We start from the raw sequence: 10,146 nt of genomic DNA, 5'->3' as shown, positions 1-10,146 counted from the left end.
AGTAGATGTTGCATAGGGCAGATGACAACTCTATGGATTGGATTCACCCTATTCAACCAGGTAAAGGCCTTAGGAGCAAGGACTGCAGTTTTCCGAAGAAGAAATTAAGTCTCAAGAGTGCTGCACAGAACTCTGCTTAAGTTTCTAGCCAAGCCTGCCAGTTTCAGAAACAAGACCACAACAGCAACGTCAGCACGCACTTGTGTTCCCAGCCGGGCTGTCGCCCTGTGGGCTTCACACGTATCAGCCTGCACAATCCTGTGAGCCAATCCCTTATACCAACCTCTCTCTCCTTCCCTCTCTCTCTTTCTATATATACGTGTGTGTGTGTGTGTATACGTATACATAATACACATCCACATATCACTTATGATTGTAACAGTTAATGCATCTTCTTGTTAGATTATATGAGAAATAAGGTAAATCTTATTTTGCATGTAAGATATATATCAATGCAAGATATTTATCATATATATATATCATAGGTATGTATAAAGGATATATATCTTATTTGTATATATAAGGTATACACATCTCACCAATACACACACATATAAATACATATTTTACTGATGCTCTTTCCTCACACCAATGCAATTGATAGCAAGGTTATGGAGTAACAGGAACTCTCATTTTTGGTAGAAATGCAAATGGTTCAACCATTTGGGAAGACAGTATGGTAGGTTTTGAAAGAGCCAAATATGGCCTTACCGTAAGATCCAGGAATTATACGCCTAAGTATTTACCAAACTCATTTACAAATTTATGTCCACATAAAAACCAGTAACTAGACCTGTTATGGGTTGATTCATAATGACTATAAACTTGAAGTAACTCCCATGCCCTTTAAGAGATGAATGGATAAAAAGATTTTTGTTCATCCATACAACGGAATATTGTCCACTGCTATAGAGAAATGAGCTATTAAGGCTTGAAGAAACCTTGACTACACATTTCTGAGTGAAGGAGGCCTTTCGAAGACCACATGCGGTGTGACTACACGTCCACAGCATCTGCAGAAGTCAAAACCATGGCAACAGGAGACCCAAATCTGAGGAGGCAGCTCGCGGATTTCTGCTGACCTGCTCCCGTTAAAGTGGTGCAAAGAATGCAGATCCACGGTTTAAAGCCTCTTGAAATGAGCCCAAGGACAGCAGTACCTGAAGAAATAGCAGTTCAAGAACATCTATGAAATTCCAGCACGAGAGGTGAGAGTGTGGCATTCGACTCAGGCCCCTCTCTCCTCCCCAGCCCTGGCTCTGCGGGGCGGCCCTCACTCCGGAGGGGGAAGGGGCTCCCACTCCCCACAGTTTTTCTTCTCGAAGAAGGAGTACCTCACCCTGCCCCCGCAACCTGTTCCTGAGGTTAAGCCCCCGTTGAGGGGTGAGGCGTGAGTGGGGTCGGGCTTTTTTCTTCCACAGGCCCTCTGCTCATGGAAGAGAGGCTGAACCTTGGGCTCGGGAGCTGACAATACTCATTGCCTTTGTGTCACCTCATGCAGCAAGGTCCTGCACCAGGAGAGGCCGGAGGAGAGGGTGTCCAGCTGCTTCCACACCTCCATTTGGGCATCTGCTCCGTGGGGGCATCACTCAGAGAGAAGCTGGATGTGACTGCATCACTAGCCCCAGAACCCTGACAAAGATTTTGCTTATGGGGGAGGAAGCAGGTGGTAAAACAGCCCTATCTCTCGTCCCAAAGGAAAGGGCTTCATTTGAAAGAGGCTATGAAGACGTTCAAACCTAAGAGAATCTGGCGGAGGTTCTCCAGGGCCCTGGGGGAGGCCGGAGGGAAGGGCGATCAGGAGAGGGTGCCCGTTTAAAGGAAGATGCAGCCTAGACTGAGGGTGCCTAGTTTGAACTGACTGCAGAAGAGAATGCTGAATTGGACTCAGCAACAAGTCCTCCACGGATTTTTACGAGTTTTATTAGACGGGCTCGCAGAAGAATGCGTGTGGCCGGACATTGATGAAAACAGCAGAGGGCACAGCACAGGAGTGTGGGCAGGAAAGGGAGGGAGAAGAGAACGCCGGCATCACGGCCTCCCCGAGGCGATGACAGGTGTACACCCAGCTGCGCCTCCCCGAGGAGCAGCAGCGGAGGCTTGAGGTTAGGACTCGGGGCAGGACGGAAAGAGGGGGGGCCCTGAAGAGGAGGGGAGACGATTCCACGACACTAACCCAGCCGGTTCGTAGAAAATAAACTAATAACAGTCGCAAGAGCCTTCTGGGATGGCGAGGGAACCAGTAACCGGATGTGATGTAGTATGTTCTCTGAAACCCCCAGCTCGCAAACGGGAAAAGCAGTGCAGCATGCAAAGAAACATGAACGTACAAACACGACACGAACACCGCCCAAAAGAGCCAACACAACTGCCTATGGAAGCAGCCAGATACCAGATTTAATTAAAAAAAAAAAAAAAAAAGTTCCCGAGGTGGTGTAGTGGAAACAAATCCAACAAGTAACCAGGAGGTTTCAAGTTTGATCCCTGGCCTCGCTCCGTGGGTTAAGGATCTGGCATTGCTGTGAGCTGTGGCATAGGTCACGGACACGGCCAGGATACCGAGTTGCTGTGGCTGTGGTGTAGGCTGGCCCCAATTTGACCCCTAGCCTGGGAACCTCCATATGCCACTGGTGCAGCCCTAAAAAGCAATAATAACAACAACAATAATAAAATATATCTCAAAATAGCCATTATAGCTGTGTTCATAGAACGAGCATGAGTCAAGAAGTCAGGAAAGGTATAATGACCATGCTGTATCAAACAGGAGAGAACAGAGAGAATTACAAGGAGAAATCAGATGGAAATTCTGGACTTGAAAAGTACAATATAAAAGTACAATTAATCTTCGGAGCTCTTTTCATCTGGCAAAACTGACCCTCTGTACCCAGTAAACACAACTCCCCATTTACCTCTCCCCAACCCCTGGTAACACTATTCTATTTTCCATCTCTATGATTTTTTTTTTTTTTTTTTTTTTGTCTTTTAGGGCCACACCCTCGGCATACAGAGGTTCCCAGGCTAGGGGTCGAATCAGAGCTACAGCTGCCAGCCTACACTGTACGTACAGCAATGCAGGATCCAAGTCACATCTGCGACCCACGCCACAGCTTATGGCAACACTGGATCCTTAATCCACGGAGCGAGGCCAGGAATCGAACCTGCGTCCTCATGAGGCTAGTCAGGTTTGTTGACTGCTGAGTCACGATGGGAACGCCCATCTCTCTGATTTTTGACTACTCTGGGGACCTCTTTTAAGTGGAACCAAACAGTATTTGCCCTTTTTCAACGGGCTACTGTCATTTAGCACAATGTCCTCTGTGTCGTAACGTGTGCCAGACTCCCCTCCTTTTTAGCACAACGTCATCCCATTTCACACAGACCCCACGTTGCACTTCCCTTTGCACGTGTGCACCGACACTTGGGTTCCTCCCATGTTCTGCTTACTTTGAATAAGGCTGTTCTCAACACGTGTACGGATATCTCTTTGAGCTCTTGTTTTCTGCTCTTTGGGGCATATTTCCTGAAGTGGCATTGATGGATTGTACGGTGCCTCTATTTTAAATTTTTTGAAGAACTACCATACTATTCTCTGCTTCAACTGTATCATGTTAAATTCTGAACACCGGTGTGGATACTTGTTATTTTCTGGTTTGTTTTGTTTAGTCTTTAGAGTAGTTTTTTTTTCCTTTTCTTTGTAGAGCCACACCTGTTGCATATGGAAGTTTCCAGGCTAGGAGTTCAACTGGAACTGCTACTGCTGGCCTAAGCCACAGCCACAGCAATCCCAAATCCAGGCCGCATTTGCAACCTAGCTATAGCTTGTGGCGATGCCAGATCCTTGACCCACTGAGCAAGGCCAGGAATCAAACCTGCATCCTCATGGATACTAATCTAGTTGGGTTCTTAAGCCGCTGAGTCCTTGCAGTTCTGATGTGCCGTCCGCTAATGATCAGTGACGTCCAGTCTTTTCATGTACTCCTTAGTCGTGCACGTAGCTTCTCTGGAGAAATGTTGAGTCCTTTGCCGCTTCTTAAATCAGGTTGTTTGGTTTCCTTTGCTGAGTGTAAGGTGTTCTTTAGATCTATTCGGGATACACCATATCGGATATGCACATTTCAAATACTTTCCCTCAATCTGTGGGTTTCTGTCTGCCTTTCAGGCCTATTGAAAATCATTCGACCAAATATGTGAAGCTTTAATGCTGGGCTCTGTATCGTATGCAGCTGATGGACACGTCTGTCTTAAAGACCAGTATCGCGCTCTTTCGACTACTGTAATTTTGAAGCAAGGTGTAAAACCAGGAAGCGTGAGCCCTCTAGGTTTCTTCTTCCTTCCTGTATTTGTTTATTTATGTTTTGCTTTTTAGGGGCATGGCATGTGGATGTTTCCAGGCTAGGGGGTGAATCGAGCTACAGCCGAGGCCACAGCAACGTGGGATCCGAGCCACATCTGCGACCTACACCACAGCTCACGGCAACGCCAGATCCTGAACCCACGGAGTGAGGCCAGGGATCGAACCCGCAACCTCACGGTTCCTCCTCGGATTCGTTTCCTCTTCCCCAGGTCGGGAACCCTGTTCTTCCTTTTTAAGATTGTTCCGGCTGTTTGGAGTCCCTTGAGATTCCATATGAATTTTAGGATGGGTTTTTCTACTTCTGCAAGGAACATAACAGATTTTTTTTTTTTTTTTGGTTTTAGTATTGGCATCTTAATAGTGTTAAAGCTTCAAATCTGTAAACATCTCTGTGAATATCTTTAATTTTTTCAGCGGTGTATTACAGTTTCATCTTACAGGTCTCTTACTTCCTTGTTAATTCTTAGGTTTTTAAATTCTTTTTGACGCTGTTGTAATGAAACTCTTCTCTTCATTTCCCTTTTGGTTTGTTCATTGTTTGTGTATAGACACGCAGCTGATCTTTGGGTTGTGTTTGTATCCCGCTACTTGGCTGAATTTGTTTATACAGTTTTGGGGGTGGCATTTTTAGGGGTCTCTCTCTAAGATTATATCATATGTGAACAATGATAATTTTACATCTAAATTTCTTAAACAGAGATAATTTCAGTTCTCAAATTTTCAGAGTTATGCCCTAGATTTCTTTTCTCTTTTCTGCTCTTGGAGACTCCATTTTATTATGAATGCTGTTCCCAAAGTGATTTTCTAAAAGAAAAAATCTGTTTGTCTCTTTCCCCTGTTTTATAAACCTCTAAGGCCTCCACTGACCAGAGCTCCCATTTCAGACTCCTGCCAGTGTTTGAGGCCCTCTCTCCCACTTTTTTCTGAGGTTCGCTCCTAGACACCTCAGTCAAGTGCCCTAGGCTCCCACCCGCTGTTTTTCCCCTTGTGCTGGGCATGAGACATTTCCTTTTCCTCTCATATTTCCTTTCTTTTGATTTCAGGGGTAGCCATTCCCCACCCTGCAAGATGCAATTAGAATGCCACCTAGCCAAAACACATTTCTAACTGGGAAGAATCTGGCACTTCTTTACCGGAATTTGCATAGCAATGTGTCCAAACCACTGGACCAGCAATCACACTGCAATGCATTTATTGTTTTCTGAAAGGAAAGCAGAAAATAATGGGCTGAAGACAAAGAAACTCAGTTACTGAGGAAAGACTGCCCATGTTTAGTAAAGGTGCATTTTGGGGGTTTTATTTACATTTATTACCCAACCAGGATGTTTTATTTTCTTCTGAGTTAGACAGCCTAAACTTAGTGTAACACCCACTCAGCAGGTAGATGGTGCTTTGTGGGTGGTTTCCTGGAGTGCAGTACACAAAGGGTCTCGTACAAAAGACCATTATTACTGCAAAATCTGTACTAACACAATGTTTCATAATAATAGATTCCACTTATCAAGTCTAGTGATTAAAAGCCACTCTGTTTTGTGCTCTACATATACTTAAATCTCACCGTCACTTATTCGAATTGTCATCCTTAACCCCACATTATAAATGCAAACTTGAGATCAGGTAACACAATCAGCTGCCATTCACAGTCACTTTTGTCAGCCTTTGGAACCTGCAGCCTTTACTAATATGTGCTTAAAATTAACTTAAGTGAAGATGTTGTTGCATATCTTTTGTTACAGCATAATTCATAATAGCTTTTAAAAAGTGATTAAGTATCCATAACTTTTTAAATACATCTTCCTGGAGTGTAGGTGACTTCCAATGTTGTGTAGTTTCCGGTGTAGAGCACCGGGAATCAGCGATGCACACACAAATATCCAGTCTTTTCCAGATTCTTTCCCTATAGACGACCACAGACTGTTGAATTGATTTCCCCGGGGCTGCAACTCATATCCTACCATTATATTTAAGATTGTGCACTTGGCAAACATCTTGGCAGCGCTCACAGAATCAAAGGGAGGTACAAGCCAATGAGACAACCCGGGGGCCTTGAGGATGCCAGCCCCTCCCACCTGTGTGGGAAGCCTGCTGCCCCCTCTGCTGGTGGTTTTCTCCAGAAACCCAACCACGTGTCCACGTCCATTGGCAGACCTGAGATCACACTGTCCACACTTAGGCTTCTCCTGGGGAAACCTGTAGTGTCTCCCCATTCTCCTGTGGTGAGGGTTTAGGGTCTGAACCCCCAGCTGTTGGAAGGTGGGAGTTGGTGGCTTCCCTGCGGACAGTCCTCCAGGCGCTAAGGGTGGCGTCGTGGTCCCTTTAAGCTGCACTTTCCCAGGCTGGACATCCCCCAACCTTTCATCTGCCTTCTCTGCAGCGCGTTCTTGGACTTTCTACCTTCTGATGACCATTCTAACAAACCCAACCATCACTGAACCTACCTGGGATTGGAAATAAACTCTACGAGAAAAGGGTGCTGCCATCTTATCTGCTTAAATATATATTTCTTCAATGGAAATAACCTTACAGAAATGCTACATAGGTACTTAGTGCTCCTACAACTAAAATTATGTCATAATGTGGCTGGTTTATGGTTTTAAGAACCATTTTTTTTCCAGTGACAGCGGACTGAGGAAGAAGGCTAAACATCACCTCAGACTTTTAATTGTAAAAAAGCTGCTTTCCTTTCCAAGCAAATGCCCTCAGAGCCCTTTTGGACCAGGCTGGAGCAAAGGGAATGAACGCTGGGAAGGACGGGCTGACTGAGAGCCTACGAGCTGGTGAAGGTGAAGAGTATAACCTTTTTGTTGTTGTTGTTTTGTCTTTTCAGGGCCGCATCGGCAGCATGGAGGTTCCCAGGTGAGGGGTCTAATCAGAGCTATAGCCTCTGGCCTACACCACAGCCACAGCAACAGCAGCGCCAGATTCGAGCCGTATCTGCGACCTTCGACCGACACCACAGCCACGGCAACACCGGATCCTTAACCCACTGAGCAAGGGGAGGGATCAAACCTGCAACCTCATGGTTCCTAGTCCAATTCCTTTCCGCTGCGCCACGATGGGAGCCAAAGAGTAGAATCTTTAGAGTTTTTAGGAGTTCCCCTCGTGGCTCAGTGTTTAACGAATATATATATATATGTGTATATGTGTGTGTGTGTGTGTGTGTATATGTGTGTGAGAGAGAGAGAGTTTTTATTAGGGTTCCATTTACAAAGTTTTAGAATCACTCTCATTTTCAGTGTGTAGTGTGGCAAACTTGCCTATGCTAATAAGGAGAAAGAACTCCTGTAAAATTATTTCTATGCTCAGTTCTTTAAATTTCACAATATCTTATTCAACACTGGTAGTTTTAGGGAAAATGCACAGTTATTTTGCCATGAACAAAGTCAGAACTTTTGCAACTAATGCTGTTTCTCTTAAACATGGATAATTCCAAATTGTAACCTCAGACTATTGCTTTAGACACATCTATTAGCATGCGCTGCCTGTGACACCATCAGCCTCACTGACTCTCATCGTCCAAGAAACACTAAGTCAAATGTGCTACTTTCTAGTAACCTACCATGTGCTCCTAACTCCAGAAATTCTATTTTTCTGCTATTTGGCAGGAAAGCAAGCGTTTATTTTTTTCCCTTTATAATTCCACACCTTTTTGGCTGCCCCCCAACAGCAGAGCACGCTGTGGATGTAGTAAGAACAGCCGAGAGGAAAAAAGAACATTCTATTAAAATTCAGGTGGACGTAGGGGTTCCTGCTGTGGCAGTAGGTTAAGGATCCAACGTTGTCTCTCAGGTCACTGCTGAGAACAGGTTCCATCCTCAGCATCGACCTCCAATTTCTCAGGTCACTGCTCTGTCTTGGATTCGATCCCTGGTCTGGGAACTTCCATATGCTGTGGGTACAGCAAAAAAAAAAAAAAAAAAAAAAAAAAAAAAAAAAAAAAAAAAAAATTTAAGTGGACTTATTTACAAACAAACATACTCACAGACAGAGAAAACAAACTTATGGTTACAAAGCCGGAAAGGGTCAGCAGAGAGAAATTATGAGTTTGCAGTGAGAAGATACCCTCCACTATACATAAAAGAGATAAACAGCAAGGACCTACCGTGCAGCACAGAGGACTTGAAATACATGATGAATCACTTCACTGTACACCTGAAAACTAACACAACTTGGTAACTCAACCATACTGCAATTTTTAAAAAAAACAAAAAATGAACTACTAAACAGACTGATTAACCACATTTTGCATGATAAAATTGGTAATATTGCCTTTACCAAGTTGTTAGAATTTTGGCTTGGAAGGAAATTTTTCTCTTGGCTCAAAGGGTATCCTCATCATTTTCTATGCCATCAAAAAAATTTTAAACTACTTACTGTTTTCTAGCAAGTTGGCATACATCTATTTATAGATTTATACATGTGAAGACACAAAACTATGCATATACATAGGTAATGTCAATCTAAGCAAATCCTTAAAAAGCCCCTCCAACTCAGGCAAAGACGTTTTGCGTTAATTATTACAATTTGGTAATTTCCCACCAAACCCTGGGGGTTATTGATCAATCGTCTCATGAAGATCCTCTGTGGGAGCACCCGTTGCAGTGCAGCAGAGACCAGAATTCAGTTAGCAACCATGGGGTTGTGGACTAGATCCCTGGCCCACTCAGTGGGTTAAGGATCCGGCATTGCCGTGAGCTGTGGTGTAGGCTGCAGATGCGGTGTGGATCTGGCATTGCTGGGGCTGTGGCAGAGGCCGGCGGCCAGAGCTCTGATTCGACCCCTAGCCTGGGTATCTCCATATGCCGCAGGTGCGGCCCTTAAAAGCAAAAATAAATAAATAAATAAGTGAATGAATAAATACATATCTCTCTGAATCCACTAGAAGGTCCCTCATAACCCATCCTTCCATTTTCTTGCCAGATAATAATGACACAAAAGACTTGCCCTCCAAGAAAAAAGTCACTGAGGCAAAGGGAAGTATCTAGAATTTGGCAGTAAGGGAAAAGACGGTCAAAGGGTCCTTTCGCTGCCCATGTGGAACAGTGTTCAACAGGCCCAAACAAACATTGTTTTCTTTCTGGGTTTGACTTTGTTATTTTTTGATTGGATACATTCCTGACACTGCTGAGCAACACATTAGCTTGTCTGAGTTAGTTCTGTAGAGATGGTTACCCCAAACAAAGGTTGTGGTGCCTTGCCCTGGCCCAGCAACTTCTCCAGGCCATGGGGGGAAAAAAAGAGAAAGAAACAAATTAACTGGCTGTGGATATTTAGTCTGGTAACTCTGTGCCGGTGCTGTGCGCAGCGATACACACAGGGAACAAGAGTAAAATCAAGAACAGCCTGAAGCCCAGAATGAAAAGTTGTGGGAAAGAGTCATAAAGGGACGGTGGCTCGGTGACAGCAGTGGGTACAGAGGGAAGAGCAGAGAGTTGATAAATATTTTGTAAGCAGAGCGGAAAGGACTTATTGACAATCTAAGCAGAGATTATTCAGGTGGAACAAACAACGGGAAAAAGAGAATTCCAAGATTTAGTCTTGATCAGTGGGAGACCCGCTCTAGGGTAAGTGCTGTTCTGTTTAATTGTGATCATTTCGTCACTTTCTCAGGGCGGCGTATGCACAGAAGGCACAATCAGACACGGACGTCTCCACCCATTGTATTCAGGTCCTGATCTACCATTTTCGGGGTTCTCAATGGTGTCCTAACGCTCGGTCCCCAGTGGGATTTCTAGCTAAGAGAACGGGATGCCGGAGGAGGCCCCTACTGCAGAGAGAAGAAGGAAATTAGT

Source organism: Sus scrofa, chromosome 9 (genome assembly GCF_054392235.1).
Source record: "Sus scrofa isolate SSC_HxYL_T2T_F1_AM1 chromosome 9, Sscrofa_HxYL_maternal_Yorkshire_Landrace_v2.0, whole genome shotgun sequence".
NCBI classification, from domain to species: domain Eukaryota; kingdom Metazoa; phylum Chordata; class Mammalia; order Artiodactyla; family Suidae; genus Sus; species Sus scrofa.
The sequence above is the reverse complement of the archived record's forward strand: the minus strand, read 5'-3'. Positions refer to the sequence as shown.